The sequence below is a fragment of the Calliphora vicina genome, chromosome 2, assembly GCF_958450345.1.
Source record: "Calliphora vicina chromosome 2, idCalVici1.1, whole genome shotgun sequence".
NCBI classification, from domain to species: domain Eukaryota; kingdom Metazoa; phylum Arthropoda; class Insecta; order Diptera; family Calliphoridae; genus Calliphora; species Calliphora vicina.
In genome coordinates, this window is record NC_088781.1 from 66,668,115 (window position 1) to 66,689,502 (window position 21,388).

General features: G+C 30.3%; 1 protein-coding gene across 3 annotated transcripts in view; it reads right to left on the minus strand.

Moving 5' to 3' along the window:
- capu (cappuccino) overlaps window positions 1–21,388 on the minus strand; it is a 253,224-nt gene that overhangs the window by 151,988 nt on the left and 79,848 nt on the right. The window contains exon 1 of one of the 3 annotated variants that reach the window (XM_065501683.1): window positions 14,792–15,050. The exons of the other annotated variants lie outside the window; for them this stretch is intronic. The gene's annotated coding sequence lies outside the window, so the exon portion shown is untranslated. Of the gene's footprint in view, window positions 1–14,791; window positions 15,051–21,388 lie in introns of those variants that run through there. 3 annotated transcript variants of the gene reach the window in all.

Genomic DNA, 21,388 nt, shown 5'->3' on the forward strand with positions numbered 1-21,388 from the left:
AAACGAAAATATCTTTTCATAATTTTTAGTTTCATTAAAAATATATATTGCTACTATTCATCACAATTAACAAAAGTTAAAAAATAGGAAATACAAAAATTGCTAATTTTTTTAATGGTTGCTTTTAAATTTTTATAATATTTAAATAAAATACCTACTGAACTTTGATTATCTGAACTGTTTTAACTCGACGATAGGAAAAATAAATTATTAAAAATGCATTTTTACGCAATTGCAATTTTAAGTCCATTTTATTAAATTACTTTTGATAAGTAAAAACTGTCCATTAGATCGATAAACAGCAAAAAGTGTTTTTGTTCGTACTCGTTCACGGTTCAAACATTATATCTAGTTAGACCTAGTTAAAAAGAGACAAATTTTGCCCAACATTTTTCATTCACATGTGGACGGGGCACAAGTGGTTTTTGACTTTTATATCCTTTTGTATCGATAATTCTGTTTAGATAATGATTCCGTTATAAGTAAATGCGATATTCAATATTTAAAAAAAGTTTACCTTGTAAACGCTTTTTAAAACTTCAGGGTCGATGAGGAACTGGTGTACGAAATAATGTAGTAAAATCAACATAACTTCTATTTAAATCTAGGTTTCTTCAAAAACTATTTTCCAACGAAGTGTACAACGCTTTAAAGATTCATATCGATAATGGGCTAATACCGGGGAAAATATTTGTTAGACCGATTTTTGACTACAGGTTGGACGTGGCAAATTTTTACTCAAAAAGCGTAACCACTTGTTTTTAGCACTAATTTCTTTGACGTTGTTTACTATTACAAGTATTTCGTATAATAAAACTGCATCAAATAAAATTTTTCTGCAATTCTTATGAGAAGCAGACGTGTTTTTTATTCGCTCCGCGATTTAAGTGGTTTCAGTGAAAATTGAAATAAAAAGGAAAAATTTAGCGATTGGACGCAAAAAAAATAAATATTTCTCTAAGTGTTTAATATAAACAAATAAAAAAATTATACAATATAACAAAAATATAGAAATTTGTTTAAAGGTGCTTTGTTTATTTTCTTTTTTCAAATTTCGTTAAATTACTGTGAGCATATGAACTCTCATAATGAGAGTAGACTCAGTTTAAACGGTAGAAATGCCTACATATTTTTGAACGGGGAGGGTGAAAATAGAAGTGCTAACAAAAATATAAGAGATCCAGACCAAGGCGAATTTATACAAGGTGGAGTCAGTCAATCAGCTGATTACTCTTTTTTTCTCGCTTGTTTGGTTCTAACACCTGTCAAAGCTTGTTTTTATACTTCAATATCTACATATTCTAAGCTAATTAACAAAATATTTATATTTTGCATAAATAAGTAAAGCCCTCACTATTCAATTATCTACACTATATTTAGTTTTAATACATATTTGTTTAATTTTTAATTTCTGTTTTTTGACATTTGTTAAGACCATTTGTTGTTTTTGTAGAACTACCACCACCTTGTTCCAATAAGAAAAGGTGTGCAAGAGACAAAAATAGTTGTATACACTGATAGTTTGTTATAGAAAAATCTCTCAACACCTAAATGACAGTAAGAAAAACTTTTATACATATTAACTTAAGAGTTGCAAGGGCTTGATAGTAGTCATAAAAGGTATAGAGTCCAGTGTAGATACAAACGAAATCAAGGAGGCCCTGGAAGAATTGGGCTATCAGACAAAGAATGTAGTCAATATCTTTAATATAGACAAGGTTCCTCAGCCAATGTTTAGGGTTGAGTTAGAGCCTGAAGATGGGAAATTAAAAAAGAATGAAACTCACCCTATATACACTCTAAGATATTTGTTGAATCGTAGAGTAAATATAGAGGAACCTCTTAAGCGTAATCGTCCAGTTCAGTGTAGTAATTGTCAGGAATTTGGACATACACGTAATTATTGTACCCTACGCACAGTATGTGTTGCTTGCGGAGGCCTGTACTCTTCGTCACAATGTGATATAGTTGAGAATGGTCTCAGTAGGAAATGTGGTAACTGCGGTGAAGATCATTCCGCTAATTATCGCGGATGCCCGGTCTACAAGGAGTTACTAAAAAGATTAAGAGAGAGGCAAAAGCTGTTGAGAGGTGAAATAGTTGAATCAACACCTACAAATTCGGTATCTACATCTAGACCACTAAGCTCTGGAGTAGATTTTTCAAATAATAAAATAAATGCGGCTCATCCAGTATCACAGGAAAATGGCCAGGGAGCTACAATTAATGCTGGAGCCAGCTCATACGCCAGTATTTTAAAAACGAGTTATCAAAAGCCAAAAGTCCCCCAAAATATGGGAGGGTTGGAAAACCTTATGCAAACACTTACTGAGAATATTTCCTCTCTTAATCAAAATATGACTAACTTCATGTCATCCATGCAAAACACAATACAAGAGCTTCTGAGAGCACAGAACCAAATGATTCAAATTCTATTAACAAGAAAATGAATTTTTTGAAGATATGTTTCTGGAATGCAAATGGTTTAAACCAGCACAAATCGGAAATTTCCCATTTTATGTTAAATAGAAGCATCGATGTGATGTTAATTTCGGAGACACATCTTACAAATAGATATAACTTCAGGATACTCATTTTATTACACAAACCATCCGGATGGTAAGGCACATGGCGGTACCGGTATCATAATTAGAAACCGATTGAGACACTATGCCCTAGATGCGTTTTCAAAGGATTATATGCAAGCAACATCTATTCGCCTTGAATACCCAGCTGGAGACTTAACTCTGAGCTCTATATATTGCCCACCACGTTTTTCGATGACCAAGGACAAATTTGAAGAATTCTTTATAACACTAGGAGATCGGTTTCTGGCATGTGGAGACTACAATGCCAAACATACATATTGGGGTTCGCGATTGGTAAATCCCAGAGGTAGACAGCTGTATAAAGCTCTAGTTGATCGCAAAAATTGCTTAGATTTTGTGTCTCCTGGACACCCAACTTATTGGCCAACTGATACTAGAAAAATTCCTGATCTAATAGACTTCGCCATATGCAGAAATATTATTCGGAATGCAATATCCACAGAAATATCCCATGATCTATCTTCAGACCACTCTCCTGTAATTATTAATTATTGTGAGAGACCCAACATCCCAAGATTTCCTAAGGACTCTTTGTATTTTAAGACAAATTGGCTAAAATATAGGAAATATATCAGCAGTCATATCCACACAAATCCTAATTTACAGTGTGAGGAAGACATAGATAGGACCGTCAATGACTTCACGTCATTGATTGTTTCGACTCTGGAACACTCTATGTGCCAGATCCCTCCAAAAACTAATACGCTTATTTCAAGTTCGGATATTGAAAGACTTCTTCTCGAAAAGAGAAGACTCAGAAGAGAATGGCAACATAATAGATCACCTGCTGCAAAGCAGAGGCTGTCCGCAGCAGTACGAAAACTGAAAAGAGCCCTTCATTTAGAAGAGGATCGCATAAACGAAAATTATATTAAAAGTTTGACGAGTACAAAATACACAAATTTCTCTCTTTGGAAGGCAACGAGGAACATTAACCACCGGTAGAGGCACAAAGCGCTTTAAGAAAAGCTGACGGAACCTGGGCACGAAGTGCTATAGAAAAAGCCTCAGTATTTGCTGAACATTTAAGTGAAGTATTTCAACCCAACTCCACGGCAAATGAGTTTGAACTAGAAGAACTGCCAGCTTCAACAATGGCTAATGCAGCCCAATTCGATATTAGTTCTGAGGATGTTAATAGAGTAATTAAAAATAAATTAGACTTGAAAAAATCACCGGGATATGATTTAATAACGCCATCAATGATTAAGAACCTACCAAATGTGGCAATAATTGTGCTATCTATATTGTTTAATGCGATCTTGAAACTAGGAATTTATCCAAAAAATTGGAAAATTTCTCAAATAATAATGATACCTAAACCGGGTAAAGATTTAACCCTGCCATCTTCTTATAGACCTATTAGCCTACTCCCTTGTTTGTCGAAGCTATTCGAGAAAATATTCCAGGAAAAGATAATACCTTTTTTGAATGATGGAAACATTATCCCAGTACACCAATTTGGTTTCCGTGAACATCATGGCACCATTGAACAGGTCAATCGTTTAACTGGAGAGATTAGAAAATCTTTTGAATTAAAGAAATATTGTTCTGCCGTCTTTTTAGACGTTGCTCAGGCTTTTGACAAGGTATGACATAAGGGTCTAGTACATAAAATCAAATGTTTACTACCACTATGTACTCATAAATTGCTGGAATCTTATTTATCGAATAGACTTTTCAGAGTTAAGTACAATGATTATGTGACGAGAGAATACAAGATTGGAGCTGGCGTTCTACAGGGAAGTGTACTAGGACCTACGCTATATTTGATTTACACCTCCGACCTCCCTACGTGCGATAAACTAACAATTTCAACATTTGCTGATGATACCGCCATTATTAGCTCAGACGAAAACCCACTCATGGCATCTAGTCAACTACAGAATTACCTCGTACGTGTGGAGTCATGGTTGAAAAACTGGCGAATAAAGGTAAATGAGCTGAAAAGTAAACATGTTACGTTCGCTCTAAGGAGAGGAAATTGCCCACCTGTCACACTCAACAACGTTAATATACCGCAGTCTGATTATGTCACCTACCTTGGTATTCATCTAGATAGACGGCTTACTTGGCGCCGACACATAGAAACCAAGAGACTTCACATGAAGTTAAAAGCCTCTAGCTTTCATTGGTTAATCAGTGACCAATCAAAATTAAGCCTTGAATATAAAGTCATCCTGTATAAGACCGTTTTAAAACCAATTTGGACATATGGAATTCAATTATGGGGAATGGCTAGCAACACCAGTATTGATCTTATACAGAGGGCCCAATCTAAAATTCTTAGGACCATGACGGGAGCACCATGGTACATAAGAAATGAAAACATCCACAGAGACCTAGAAGTGACATTGGTAAAGGAAGAGTTCAAGAAAGTCCGTGAGAAATATATTGTGAAGCTGCGAAACCATCCCAATACGCTTGCAAGACAACTTGTGCAGACCCAAACCCGATCCAGGCTCCGTAGAGCAGATCTACCACCCCGCTAAGATGAGTGACAGTTTACCATTATGGCTCTCCTGCTGAAGAGCAAATAGTTTTAATTTTAGTTATAAGATTTAAATACTTATTGTAAGGTTAAAAAAAAAATAAATAAAATAAAACTTTTTGATATAACCCTGTAGGATTTTTATGAGCTAGTTCAAAGTCTAGTTGACCAATTGCACACTCAAAACTTATGCATAAATTAAAAAACATTAAAAATTATATTAATAAACAGAAACATTTGAAATACTTTTCAATATTTTGTCTTATAAAATAAAAAGTTGTGAAAATTTATAAAAAAATTAATTCAATACAAAATTGTGTAAAAATAAATAATAATTTAAATTGCAACAGAAGAAACGTTTGATTGAATATAAAATACAAGTAAGTATTCTGTTATTATATCGCTATCATGTTTACAAGACGCGTTGTATGTCATCATTAATTAAAGGACAACTCCATAAATCCCTTACAGAAATTTGTTCGGTAAATTTAATAGTTGCATCAAATGTAGATGGTGTCCACGGCAAGCTTTCGCTTAAAAATTTTAAACGTTTTTATGATGTTTTAATAAAATATATTTTCATAATTTTTTAATTTTTATTCATCAATTATTTTCTTTTTCGTTAAGAATTGATTCTTTTTCATTTATTAGAATCAATTCGGGCTAACGGGGAGAAATATCCTGAAAAGGGGATTAGATATGCCTTCAAAGTAAAAAAACGACATTTCAGTCTATATGCATGAATAAAAAGAAAGAAGCTTTAGTTAATAACAATTAGAAAGTAATTATTATAATTTTAAGTTTTCTTTATAACAGATCTGTTGTACCTTTTATATGTATGAATATTTAAATGACTCAAATTATCTTATTATTATTATTTAATTTAACAGCGGGAATTAAATATTTAGTTTATATAATTTAGAATAGCTTATAGTATTAAATAAATGTAAAACTTTTCTCAATTTAACAATAATTAATAAACACTTTAACAAATAATTGAAAATTATAAAATGTAATGCATTTTTTTTATTAGTAAGTCTATTTTTTATTAGTAAGTCTATTCATAGCTAACTCATAGTGCTCTTTTATTTATACCCCAAAAGCTAACTCATAATTAGGTAGCTTCTGGTTAGCTGAAACTGATGTAAAGTGAGTGACTACCAGCGTTGCCGCTTTGGTCCAAAATTGGGAGTTTTAAGTTAATAAATTGACTTTTGGTAGTTTGGTTGGTTTGTTCCGATTTTGGTCGTATTTTGGTAAGTTTTTGAATAAGAATTTTTAAGAACAAAATAATAAAAATCATAACAAAAAAACTATGTTACTCCAAAATAATAAAATTATTTATGAAAAATTGAATATGAAGACAGAATTATCTTAAATTTTTAGTTTAGTCAGGAAATGTGTACGAATTTCGTAGAGTTCAGTTCAAAAAATGCCAAAGGGCTCGCAATACTTTTATTTTCATATAATTTTTTGTTCTGCTGCTTGAAGATTTCTTGAAAAATTTAATTTACATATTCTAAATCTTCCAAATTATAACAAATATTATTTAAATTGTGCGTAGTCATGTTAAAAGAAGTAATAAGTAATAGCCTGTGCTAGCAAACACATTTTTCTTTTAAAATTTCAATAATTTATTTTCGTGAGTGATTTTGAGAAGAAGCTATGACCAATTATGTACCGATTGCCATGAAATTAGGACGCGTAATTTATTTCTGTATGAAACTAATTTGTGTTGAATTCTGTCGGGATACCAACACTTTTAGAAGTTAAAGTAATTTTTAGGTGTGGGCCCTGTATGGAATCTATGGTGAATAATGAAACGATTCAAACTCAATTTTTAGGTGTGACATATTTATGATTGTAGTGTAATTAAATAATATTCATCCTCTGGGTAATGTTATAACAGCATTAATATTATTTTAATTTAACTATTAATTTTGAAACGAATCCAAATAGAATTTCTCAAATATTTAAAATTTGGTAGGTTGTGGTAGTTTTTGGTAGTTTTTTATCACAAATTTGGTAGGAAAAATATTTTATTATATATATTAATATATTAATATTTTATAATATATTTATACATTCGCCAGCACAACAGTTACTTCAGATCGTTGGGTATTTATTTACAAAACGAATGAGTGTGAATGAGGAACAATAACAACCAACGGCAGAACAAAACAACAGAGTATAGAATGAGAGACAGTATATGACAATGAGAGTAAATATACACCGTGTTAATGGTATATGAATTCAGGTCACAATGAAGCAGTGCACACCGAGTTTTTTGTATTATTAAATGTTCGTGTGTATGGGTGCAAACATATATCCCAGCAGTTCTAGGAGACAGTACCGAACTACTGATTTTACCCATCATTTAGGGTGGGAGCTATTTACTTCAATAGCCACGTGACTAGTCAATTTAACACGGGCATGTCCTAGGCAGGGGGTCAATTGTCTCTTTTTGATTACAATGGGACTGTCTAATAGCTGGTCCAAAGTAGGCAACGCATTGGATTCTCAAACTGTTTACATAGCGTCAGTTACATTGCTAGCTTTGTAACTATTTACTTGATCAGCTACTTGACTAGTTATTTTAACACGTGCATGTCCTAAGCAGGGGGTCAATTGACCCTTTTGATTACAATGTGACTATCGGATAGCTGATCGAAGGTAGTCAACGCTTCTGGTGGGTAAAATAAACTGCAGTACAAAAAAAAGTTTAAAGTGACTTCACCATAGGTTACTAAGAGACACTAAAGTGACTATTGACTTCATGCTATGTTACATGCGATATCAGTATACTTAAGCAAAAATAAAAATAAACTGTATGAGAATTATATTAACACAATCTGTAAAAAAACAGTTTGTACGAATTACTCACAAAACGTTTAAAGTGACTACACTCTAGATTACTTAGAGACACTTAAGTGACAATTGTCTTCACGCTAGATTACTTGGGATGCATAAAGTAACCAATTGTCTTCTCTCTGCACTACAAAGTGCACACACGTGTCAAATGACCAAAATATATAAAATGGAGTCTATATAATGGACCAGCTATTTCAGTCCCATTGTAATCAAAAAGAGACAATTGACCCCCTGCCTAGAACATGCCCGTGTTAAAATGACTAGTCACGTGGCTATTGAACTAGCTCCCACCCTAAATGATGGGTAAAATCACTAGTTCGGTACTGTCTCCTAGAACTGCTGGGAGGTCATTCAGTGTAGACGACAAAATGAATGTGCTTGTGCAGCCCTCTAGTGACTACTGACTCGTTCCTATGACATTACATTGAAAAATTGAATGGGGTTTTATTAAGAAAATGGTTAGCTTTTGAGTCACCTCTGATTCATTTGTGGTTAACCATGAGTTATTTTTAAGTTAACTCAAAATTCTACTGCGAAATAAAAGAATTGAAATATATTTTATTTAGTGGTTACGTCTTTTTCGTCAAATTTTTGCCATGTGTGACCCTTTATTAAGTCATGTACATAAACAATATTTATATCTAATGAAAAAACCATATATGTATACCACGGCTTCGAGTGATATCCACAATACTTCGGCAAAAACTTTGAGAACAATTCTTTTGTACCAATTTTTAGTGAGAAAATTGTATTTAGCAACAGCAAAAAAAATTGTTGTTAATCAGTCAATTCCGACCATAGATACAATCCACTATTAAAACAAAGTGTGTGTGAGATATAATCGATTTTTTTTATTCGGTTGCAAGAACTATCGATTACATTATGTATGGAATATAACATCGTGCAAATAACAAATAACTATGGCGCATAAATCAGGCTGAATTTGACCGATGGTATGGGTTATGTTGGCTTTGAGGGCCTCTGTGGTTTGTGACTTAGAAAACCACACAAGAAAAAAGCCTAAAGGCCTAATTAGTTTGTACGTTCCGTTCCGAATCAGCTGTTTTGTTTTTAGCATAGGGAAATTTGTGTATGTCGTTAGTTTTTCTGTAACTTTGCCGTTCTGTTGCGGATGAATCTGTTGAAAATTGAATTTTGTCCGCAACGTTAAGTGACAGCTAAAACAGCTGATATCATATACACGCAAAAATGCTAATATGAAAGCAATGGTGCCAACATTTTTGAAAGGAAAATATTTATTATTAACAAAAGAATAAAAAATATATTTTCAAAAAACATTGAAATTTAATAAAATAAATCAAGGACTTAATAGTTATAACTTTTATTCGATAAAAATTGCGAATAATTATTAATAATAAATTATTATATCATTTATTAAGAATAATTATTATTTCCAATTCTTATTTTTAAAAATTTATGATAACTATTATGGGTATCAAATAAAAGTATTTCTCAAGCATAACTATTACTAAGTATTCGATAGATATATTATTAATTATTTTTAATAGTTATGAATAAGAAATAACATAACTGTAATAACTCATTTTATATAATAAAGTTTAGTCACACAGTTTTTTTTAATAAATGATGTTTTATTGCAGTTAAGAGGTTTAAATTGAAACAAAACATAAAAACATTGCTCTATTTAAAAAGAAATATCACTTGTTTACTTGAAAATAATAATTCAGGCCAAAAGATGTTTGTAATCATCGCCGTTGACGTTCTCAAAGAAATATGGACCGATGACGCAGCTATCCCATAATATACTCCAAAATGTGTATTTTTAAGTATGCATTGGACGATATTGAATCTAAAATTTTGACAATTTTAATTGTTGATGTACCCATTCATCCATAAATGAGCCTCGCCGTAAAATGGTCGAAGAGCGTGGATTGTTGACCGAACAGAACACGCTATATCCGTCCATGACATCCAATTTGACAGATGTAGCTTCAACAATATTGCCGCTATATACAGTGAAATTTCGGAATTTCCTATTGGAAAAAGGGGCAGATAGGTGTTTGTCACTTATTGTCAATAAGTTATTGAACATTTTTTGAAAATTGTAGACTTTCTTATGAATATACCTATTTGTTTAAAATATTTGTTACTTCAAGGGGGAGAAATAAGGTACCAAAAAAAGAGAAAAAACTGGACAATGTATTTTATTCCAAATTAATGGGCTAACATAAATTTTTCTTGAGTAAAAATTGGAAAATTCTGCAAAAAACGCGTTTCAAAGATACGCCATCTATTGTAAATCTTGAAGGCGGCCAACCGATTCGACACCAAACCGAAATATATATAGCGCTCTGTATTTGTTAGGGGTAAAAGGGTTCTATACATTATAAGCTGCTGAAATCTAACCACACCATCACAGAGAACCTATACTGAATGCAACTGATTCGTTTGAATCGAGCATTGGCCGAAAAACGTGCGGTCTGACATGAAACCGTTGAACATTTTATAAAATACTAGGATCGTCTGGTGGCCGAAATTCGACCACTTTTAAAACGCTTTTTACCACTTTTATGGAAAGAATTTTTAAATATTTTTTTATATTGTGCATATCTAGAGAAAAAAACCTTTTAAACATCCAAATTGTGTACTGGTTCAAAAAGCCTCTAAATTTTTTTCCATTTTGTTGCCCTATGTAATCATTAACTACCACCTTGGCTGCTAAGCGAACTAGTTTGTTGTACCAGTAGTAATATAGCTAGTGCAAGATTTCCAATTGGCACTTTTCAAACTGCTGGGAATTTTTTTCCATTTGAACAAACTATTTTGTAAGAGTTTTATGATACTTTCACACCTATCAATGTCAACAATTGTTTCTGTGTGGTGGGAATAGGGTTGCCAGATTCAGATTTGCAAAAAGCTGGACATTGGGGTCTAAAAAGCTGGACAAATCAAAAAAAACTGGACATTAAAAAAATTACAGAGAAAATGTTAATTTTGGTTTTGTGTAAATAATTTTTATTAAAATATAATTTTATCCATTGTAATCAACATACATACAGCCTCAAAAGTGAGTAAACACCCCCGAATTTTTTGATGTTTTTAGGATCATGAAAATTATTATAGTGCGACTTAAATCTTTTTTTTCACAACCGAATCTATTATTCAACTCATTAAACATTAAAATTTGAATCGATGAATAAATTTTAGGATTTTCATTATAAAAAAAATCAAATATTTTTATGTGCACTTTAGAGGCTCTCTGTATATACAGTGGGGAGCTCTAATGAGTACATGTTTCTATTTTGTGCACTTCTTATGGAATAAAAATAAAACTAATAAAGCAAATCCAAAAATTGTTTCTGTCATTTATTTTATGTCTAATATGTAACAAAATGAATTACAATACAAACCAAAAAACATCCAGTTCTAAATAAAAAAACACACAAAACTAAAATAACTCGCATGTACTCAATTTTGCACCCACAATAACTTTAGGGAAGAATTGCATTTTTTAAAATTTTTTTTCAAAATCCTTTATTACTTAAATAAAATTTTACACGCATTGGCATATTTTCTATAAATTTTTCATAAACTTATTTTGGAATACTCTCTCGTGCTCAATCCGCTGTTAAAGCTCGTACAAATTGGTAGGAGTTAATCGGTATTGTTTCAACAGCCAATTCACGATTCACTAAAAATTCTCAATAGGATTGAACTCAGGACATTGAGCTGATATCTGCATTAATAAGAAATTTTTCTAGGAACACCATTCTTTACGATTTTTGACGTGTGCATTGGGTCACCATACTATTGAAAAATTTGCTTTATTAGTTTTATTTTTATTCCATAAGAAGTGCACAAAATAGAAACATGTACTCATTTGAGCTCCCCACTGTATATGTATTACACGGTGCTACAGTGAGAAAAAAACTTGGAAAACGACAAAGGGGTCTTGTTGAGTACATTACAAATCGTGTAAAAAAATTTCAGAACACTCCCAAATTCAGAAGTTATTCTAAAAAACCGTTTTAAGTGATGTTCGTCAACTTATCGACCAGTAACTCAGTCAGTTTTTGTCCGATTTTAATTTTTTAACGGGTTTAAAATTGATTATGCTTTAAAATGTCATGCAGTTTTTGATATATTTGTAAGTTATAAGTATTGTTTTTGTTAAGAATATATAAAAAAACTAGTTTCATCAACTTTTTTATTTTACGTAGCTTTTCATTGCTTATTTTACTATGAAAATAGTAAAATTTAGTTCCTAACAAAACATGGTTTTATTCAACTTTTCATTAATTCTTTTTTTAATAAAATATTTGTAGAGTTTTTAATTTAATTTTTAATTTTTTCGAACTTTTTCGAAAATTTAAACCGATTTTAACGAGTAATGTCTCGTTTTTTTCTATATATAATTTTCATTAAAACATTATACAAAAAAATAGAAAATACATTTTATGCATACATTTGATGAAAGCTTAATTCTTTGCTTTTCTATAACTGTTTAAAATTTGTTGGTCTAAAAATGTTTTATTAAAGTACTTCAGTTTTTTCAAAATAACTCAACATTTTTAGGGTGTTTCAAAATCTTTGAAAACGGGGGTCTACAATCCCCACATGTTCGCTTTTCAAGTTCTTACAAAAAGTGTTTTTAGCAGTGTGTTAATTTTAAAAATTTAGAGTCACAATTAAATGTTTTCATTCCATTCCTTAAAATTTATTTAACTAAACTTAAATTTGTTCGGTTCAGTCCATGATAAGCATATCGACCCCTTTGCGCGAAATTATCGTATGTTACATTTTTACATAGTAAAATATTATACCAATATTCTCTATATTTATGGAAATATTACTACTTAAGTTAATTTTAACGTATGTGAAATTTAATTTACTAAATCGGTTATTGTATCGCATTTAAAATTTGGTATTAATGATATTAGCCAAGGCAAAGAAATTTAATAATAAAGCTCTCCTGTAAAATTTGTTTTTTGTAACATACGATAATTTCGCGCAAAGGGGTCGATATGTATATTATTAAATACTTAAAACTCTGCCACTTTATTTCGTTTTTGAGCTTACGCATTTTGGCCAATTCCAAACCTAGAGGTTTGTCAACAATTTTGAAAATCATTACAAACTTCCTCTAAATTTGTTCGTATTAATATTTCAGCTCTAATCAGGTGGAATGACATTCGGTTTCTTTCTTTAGTATAAAGATTGTTTAAAATAGTAAAAACTCTTTCACAAAAAGCATTGCTTACTGGTATTGAAAATACGAAACATACAACTTTTCTTAAATTCTCGAATTCATTCCTTTCACCTTTGGTAAAACCATAGCATTTGACAAATCTCTTGGTATTTGTTTATAAACTTCACGAAGGCTGCAGTAGTTGATATATATATAGTTTATCGTTATATATTTCTTCAGATATTTGAAGGTTTTGCGGAAGCTTTTGTAAATCTTCCCAAGAAAATATGTTTTTTTTTTAAATTTAAAAATGCTATTTTTTAAAAAAAACGTTTTCCACATAGCTGACCGCAGTTTTTAAAAAGTCTTCTACTTCAGTCTTAAAAATTAATTAGTCGATTTTTTTTTAAAATGCTGTTAACTTTGGTGCCAACAAATTTTTCATTTATTCTACTTTTGAGGTTATTTATATGTACGGTCATTATATCGAGCAACTCTAAAACTGTACAAGAGTCATACTGAACAGCTAAAATAGTTGTATGAAATTCCTGCATTATGTTTTGCATAAAATATAATTCTGATAATCCTTAACTTTTACATTCTTCTTCATTGACATCATTATCAGAAATTCCATATGACACGTATTCCCATAAATCTTTTTGGCATTTATTTCTTCCTTTCTTCAAAAAATACATACACTTTTTTGCATAAGTTATTACTGTGTACTAATTAGTAGTAAGTAAATACGAAGTAATAAATAATATATGTAGACATTATTGTCGAAAATTTCTATTTAGCTGGACAAATGATATTTTAGCTTGAAACTGGACAGGCATCAAAAAAGCTGGACAATCCAGCCAAGTCCAGCCAGGCTGGCAACCCTAGGTGGGAACAATATTATTTTCAAAAATTAACTAAAATTATTTGTATTGTAAAAATAATAGAAATAAACATTTATTAGTTGCGATAAGAAAAATGTACATTAACAACGAGGTGGCACGTGACTCACACATTTGTGGAAACATTAATGTTTTGGCCAGTAATTTCAATAGTTTGTTCCACTTTGTTTTAGGTTTGTTGTCATGACGTCACAGTAAAAACAATAAAAAAAACTAATATTTATCAATTTTTATTTATTTCACACATTCATTCAACATACACACATACATAACTATTAAAGTATGAATGGTTGTGTGAGTTTTAATTTAGTGGAATTCTCGTCACATTTTGCACACATTATAATTAAACTAATTGAAGTATAAATTTCATTTCATTCCAAATGCAATTTGGAAAAATGATCCGATATCGAGAAAGCTGAATTAGAGATTTTTAACTGTTGTAATTGCGGTTGCTTCCGGTGCAATTTATTTGCAATTTCTACTAAATTTATTTGTTGTTTTTTGCTTTGGTGGCAACAGAAATCACAAAATATGGTTGGGTGCGGCACACGCATTGAAACGACCACAGAAGTGATATTAAAACAAATGAACAGAATCACAGCTCAAATGCGACAAGTTCGTGACATGAACAATTTCCTTAAATATTTGTTTAATTTCAACCATCAAAACTATGTACTACATACAACAATAAAGGAAAACGGTGAACAAAAAAAAAAAGAAAATACAAAATATGAAATTATAACAAACTCACACATAAACTGTATTAAATTGTTAAAGAAAATTCATCACTGCTGCATGTGGCAAACACGCAATCTGCACAACAAATTTAATCACACTTCTCTAACTCTCCACTTTCACACACGGAAAAGAAAAAAGCACTGAAAAATGGCGATATTAGTGTTTGTTAATTACATTTCCGTTTCTTTTAATTTTCTATACATTTTGATTATTCTGGGCAGAAATGTGTGGACACGTGTGGGTTCGACCAACATATTGATGTTAGATTCCCATTTTCTTATACTTTTTATGCTTTTGTGATTTTATTTTCAAATTTTATTCATTTTCTAAAACATCAATCACAATTTCGTTGAACTAATTTTCGCGTGATACTTTCACATTTCACAATTTATTTATTTATTTGTCATTATTAATGTGTCCAATATTTACTTGTACTTGTTTGTTTACATGTTCTCACAGTGTCACTTAACAAATGTCAAAATTTAATCTAAAACAAAAAATATTAGATGTAAACAAACAGGCATTTACACGATTGGAAAATTCAATAACAGCTGTTTAGATGCACTCACTGGTTTGCACTCTCAATTACTCACTTTGGCTCATGTGACTCAGACACTAAATTCAATGTTGTACTTTGTATGATTCCTCTTCTTCTCTGTATTTTATTTTATTTACACAAATTTCTGTTTAAAATCGATAACACACACTTGTAGTCACTGTCGCTCGAATACTAAAGTAAACAAACACTCTTGTGTTACAAAGGCGCATGTACATATCTTTTCAACTGTCAAAACATTTTTATTCTCTTTTTTTTAATTGACAGAAAAACAGACAAACCAAGCGAATCCCACAAAAATATGAAAACAAAACCTAACAACCGGTCAATTATTAAACACTAGAATGAAAAATATCCAAAAAAAGTACATAAATTGCACAATGTTCTCAATTCTTTATGCCGCTAAACGCCAAATCGCCACAAAATACAAAAAACACACGAACGCATAAAAAGATAAACATACATGTATGGATTTGAACAACAAATAGCAACAAAAAATAAATTATTTAAATGAATAATAATTTGCCAAGTGCGATAAAGCGATTAGCGTTTGAAAATTTAAATTTATACTGAGTGTAGTTAGTGAGTGAGTGAGTGTAAGAGAGGGCCATTTAAACCAACTTCATTTAACCCATTAATGTGTAATAGTTTTTAATTACAAAAATAATTATAATTATTAATGACTAGTTGACCGCCCCGGCTTCGCCCGGTAGGATTTACTAATGTTAGTTCGTCAAGTTTCTCCAACCCTGCCTGTTCTTATTTATTTGCAAATAAAATATCTAAATTTGTACTGCATACTTTAGGGGCTTTTTTATTACAGTTGACTGGATTCAAAAAAGCCGGTCTTTACAAACCATCTCCTGAAAATTTCGAATCGAATAAAAAGAAAATCAGCCAAATCGCTCCAGCCGTTCTCACGTGATGACATTACATACATGGACCATTTCATTTTTATATATATAGATTTGTTGAAGAAAATTGGGGAAATGTAAACATTTTTATTTTTTGCCAAGCCCCAAAATACCGGCCTTTTGTTTTTTTGTACAGTACATCGTCATTTGAATTTTGACAACAGATAAATGGGGCATTTCATGTCAAGTGAACCAACTTTTGAAATCGACATCATCCGATTGGATAGTAATTCAGACACAATTTTTCAACAAGATTGGTCAAGAACTTTTTGAGTTAGAGGGGGTCAAAATTTGACTCATCAACCTATTGTTATTAGCAAAATGTGTCCCAAATAGTTTAGATAGCTATTTCTTCAATCTTTCTAAAAAAAAATAAAACATTTTGATATTTTTTTCCAAAATTAAAAACTTTTTTTTTAAAAATGGCCCATTTTTTTCTTAAACGAATGCTTAGATATTTTCCTTGAAGATCTATTTGGACGCTTAGAGGGGTGCGAGTTTTATATCTATTAAAATAAATGTTTTGTAACTCTAAATATAAAAACTTTGACTTTTTCAAAATTAAAATGTAATAAATGCAATTAATTCTTCCAAATAGAAGGTTCCCCAGCCAAAATAGAATTTGCTAATTCGTACAACCAAAAAAGTAATTTTTATGATATCTAAAATATAAACTACCAAATAAAAATGCTGATAAACGTATACCCAGAGATAAAATATGTTTACAGTTTCAACAATTTTACAAGTAATTATTTATATGATTGCGGCAACCATGTGTTAAAGTTATGATTCATATCATATGTAAGAATGTAATATATGTTTATGGCAATCATGTTCATGATGAATCCTTATAATCCCAGAACAACACAATATTGTAAATTCCTATGATAGGGCAAATTCATTTTATTTGGAACAAGGTTGAATTTTAATCATCTTCGATTTAATTCAAATTGAAAGTATATGTATATGTATTTTACTCTTATATGCTCATTTTATGACGTATAAACCAATAAATGTTTCATATTTTATAGCTCCCTAAAATTGGATATCTCTAAGATTTTTGTGAAAAGCTAGCAATGATCAGGATTGAATAACTTTGGAACGCGTCATTTGATTTTACAAACGTGACGTCTTTTGAAAGGATTCAGTTTTATTTCAATAATTATTTTATAAAAACTGAAAATCTTCTCAGCAAAATGACCTCCAAAATCGAAAAATGTCATTTATACTTGGATAACTGGATATTTTTCTTTTCTTAATTTTGTTACACAAAAAGATCAACTAAATTATAATTATTGTATGTAAATTCCAAAATGGAATTCGTATGTATTCAAAAGTTATGGAAGTTTTTCCTATAATTTATACCTCGTTTTCGAGTTACAGCCAAATTTAGTGCTTTGTATTTAAATAAGATCAAACAAGTGAAGTGAAACTCAAGTTTTGGGCCGATATACATACATATTTTGGAATTATTTGTGATTGTTTTGAAAAATGTTTTGTTTTCAATATCAAAAAGGCTGAATTTAGCCAAAGTAAAATATTTTTTCTTTTTGTTTAAGATGTGAATAAAACAGGGCAACCAAATCGAAAAAAATTTTAGAGGCATTTTAAACCACTACACAATTTAGATGTATTGTGGTTCCAGTAGTACAAATATGGTCCAAATTTTAAATTCTATTGAAAAGTTTTTTAATTTTTTTTTGTAAAATTGTGAATTTTTTTAGACTTTTCTCCACATAATTTATGATAATTCAAAAAGAGTTAGTCCGCTCATGAAAAATCGAAAACGTTAGAAATTGGGAAACCGGAAATATGCCCTAAAAAAACGTTTTAAGCGCTTTAAATATGCAGTAAAAACTTTAAAATATGCTCTTAAAATTTAAAAAAATATGCTCTTAAAAAACAAACTTTTACATAATTTTTAACCAAAAAATATACTTTTATTTAAAGAAATCAATACAATTCATTTCTAAAAAGGTAAAGTAACATAAAATAAACAAAAATAACAAGAACTACAAAGTATAACAAAAAATAAATACAACGTAAAAACAATAGGAACTTAAGTTATGGAAAGTCCTCGAGAGGTATTTTTTGATGATATTTTATATAAATATAAAGTCACTTCTTCAATTAAGGTTATTATTGCAATTACAAAATGTTGAATTAAATTTTAAAATAAACATCGTTTTCTATTGGATCTGAAAACATTTTTATACATAGAAAATGTTCTTTTGACATCAATTGACGTTATAGGAGCAAATTTAAAAGATAATATTTCTTTAACACTTAGAACGGTTGAGTTTGAATTAGAACTAAAATTTTATATTTAGATGGCGCTATTATTAAAGTAGTGCTCATTTTATATTAAAAAACTATATTTTTCAATTTTGAATTTTAAACAAAGGAAGTAAAAACCTGTAACACAACAGCGAAAAATAAGTAAGACAAAATTTGTTTTTGATAAAGTCAAAATATGCTATTAAACAGTAAAATATGCTCTAAATCGCAAAAATATGACATAAATATGCTCCTCAAACAAATATATGCAAAAATATGCATTTAAGGGTCAAATATGCAAAAATATGCACTAACAAATCGATGCCAAAATTCTTAAATAGTTCTGAGACGTGTAAATATTTTATCCATGTGCCCATTAGACTCACCAGAATAAACACGCATTTGCATATTTTGGTTTGGTTATCACAAATTATGTGGAAAAACATCTTAAAAAATTCACAATTTTAGAAATTTTTTTTTTTAAAAATCTATCCATAGAATTTTAAAATTTTACCATTTTTGTACATAGGTAACCATGATGCATCAAATCTATATAGTGGTTAGTGAAGCATTTTTTTTGCTGTTGACCTGTGTAATATTAGTACTTTTTATAATTTGTTAATGTTAGAATTAAATGTCTTTAGTTTAAACTAAAATTTTGTTATTCATTTTAGGACAAATTAAACTATTTCAAATGTTGTAATGTCCATTTTGTTATCTACATTTTGAAGCAATATGAATTGGCTTCAAACTTGATTCATATCTTCTTTTAATTCTAAATTTTAGAATCTAAAATACAAAGTAACACAACCTATATAATAAATATGAGAATCTAAATTAAAAAAGTAGATATTGCAGCCTTTCCTTTAATTTCCAAATAAAATTGCTAGATATTAAAATTCTCGGGACTGAAATTTGGTGGGCAAAACCCTAATTTTGACCGAAAGTAATTGCCTACTTGTTTTATCACCCAGAAAATTAGATAAGAAATTTTTATTAAGAGCATATCAAATACAAATTGACATAAGCAAAAGTAATTGAACGTTATAAAGTAGTAGTATCAATTTTTGATATTTCGCCAACAATTAACAATTGATGAACTATATAGTAAATTGAACAAAAAAAAATTAGATAACTTAAAACATAATATTTGCACCGATTATTGTGCATAAAATCATGGTTCATGGTTTGTTTTATATTTTCTATTGGGAAATTTTACATTACCAGATTTATGCATGAATCGATAGTCACAATACAGTAGATTTATGAATACTTGAAACAGATTTGTGTTAATTTTTTTATCAATATTCATGTGGGTCTTATATGGGATCTGCAATGTATAGTAAGTAGTAAGGGGCGATTGTCATAAAATGTGCAAAGTAGACCTAGTATGGGATCTATGATCAAATATGGACCCATATACAGAAAATCCAGCAGTTCGATTTTTATATACTATTTATCTGTGTAAAATTTTAGTTTGAAATCGATATTTGTAAGATATTTACGTAGGTTAATGTGTTTTTCGGTGTTAACCCTGATATGGGAGCTATTTGGGGGGATTTCATGTCAAGTGAAACAACTTTTGAAATCGATGTCTGTTGATGACATCCCACTACGATACCAAAAACCTCTTAAAGAAATATACCTAAGCTTTCTTTTGAGAAAAAAACGGCCCATTTTGAAAAAAAGGTCAAAAAAGTTAGGGACCAAACTGTGAACTAAAAAATAAAATTCTATGACGATTTAGCTATGTCTGTCTGTTGTTGGCACGATAGGGCGTTTAGGATTTTTTGAACGTTTTAAGGATTTAAAAAACGTCCATTGTATTCATTTTTGCTGCTGAATTGATTGGTAAAATCAGATTTGCAATATATTCAACCGTTTTTGCTCTACAGAAAAATTAGCTCAAAATCCGTATCATTAGATGTGAACCACCTTAAGGAGCGAAAATTTTCCCAAAAAACAACTTTTATTTACGCAAAAACCATAAACAAAATGGTGATATCCGAAAACCTAATGTATACGGGGGATTTCATGTCAAGTGAACCAACTCTGAAATCGATGTCTTCCGATCGGGATTAAATTTGAACCAAGGTTAGTTCTATTAGATATTAATTCAGATAGTAATTTTTCCACAAGATCGGTGGAGAACTCTCTGAGTTTGAGTGGGTCAAAATTTGACATTTTGGCCAAGCAGGTGTTTTTTCTCATCCATTGTTCTTAGCAAAATTTGTCCCAAATAGTTTAGATAGCTATTCTTCAATCAAATCAGAAACTTTGTTGACTTTTTTTTGTATTTTTTTTGGTCAAAAGAAAGCTTAGATACTTTCCTTGAAGACATTTTAGGTTGAGCAAATTTCATCCCTGTCAGAAGACATCGATTTCAAAAGTTGGTTCACTTGACATTAAATCCCCCATATGTACATAATTAGTCGATTTTAATCGACTGCTACTGATGGGTTAATTTATAATAATTATTTATTTCCATGGCTTTTCTTTAAAATACATTCGTTGAAATTGTGTCATCTACTGTGTATTATTCAATTGTTCACATTATTTTTGAAGACCATATCACAACCTTATTGTATTTGTTAAATAGATAATGTAGTTCAATTTGTTCACACACATCCATACCAGAGTATTTGATAATAAATTTGAAAAGAATATTTAAATATTATTGTTAATGTTGTTGCTGTTTCAAATTATCTATCCACATATATTTTTGTTTTGAATATTTTTTTCCGGCAGTTGTTGCTTCACAAGTAAGTACAAGTAAGAAAGTAAATTACTTTCTGTATTCAGATGAATCATAATTAGGCAGAGAGTATAATATGATTAATTTTAGCTTTTAAGTAATGATTAA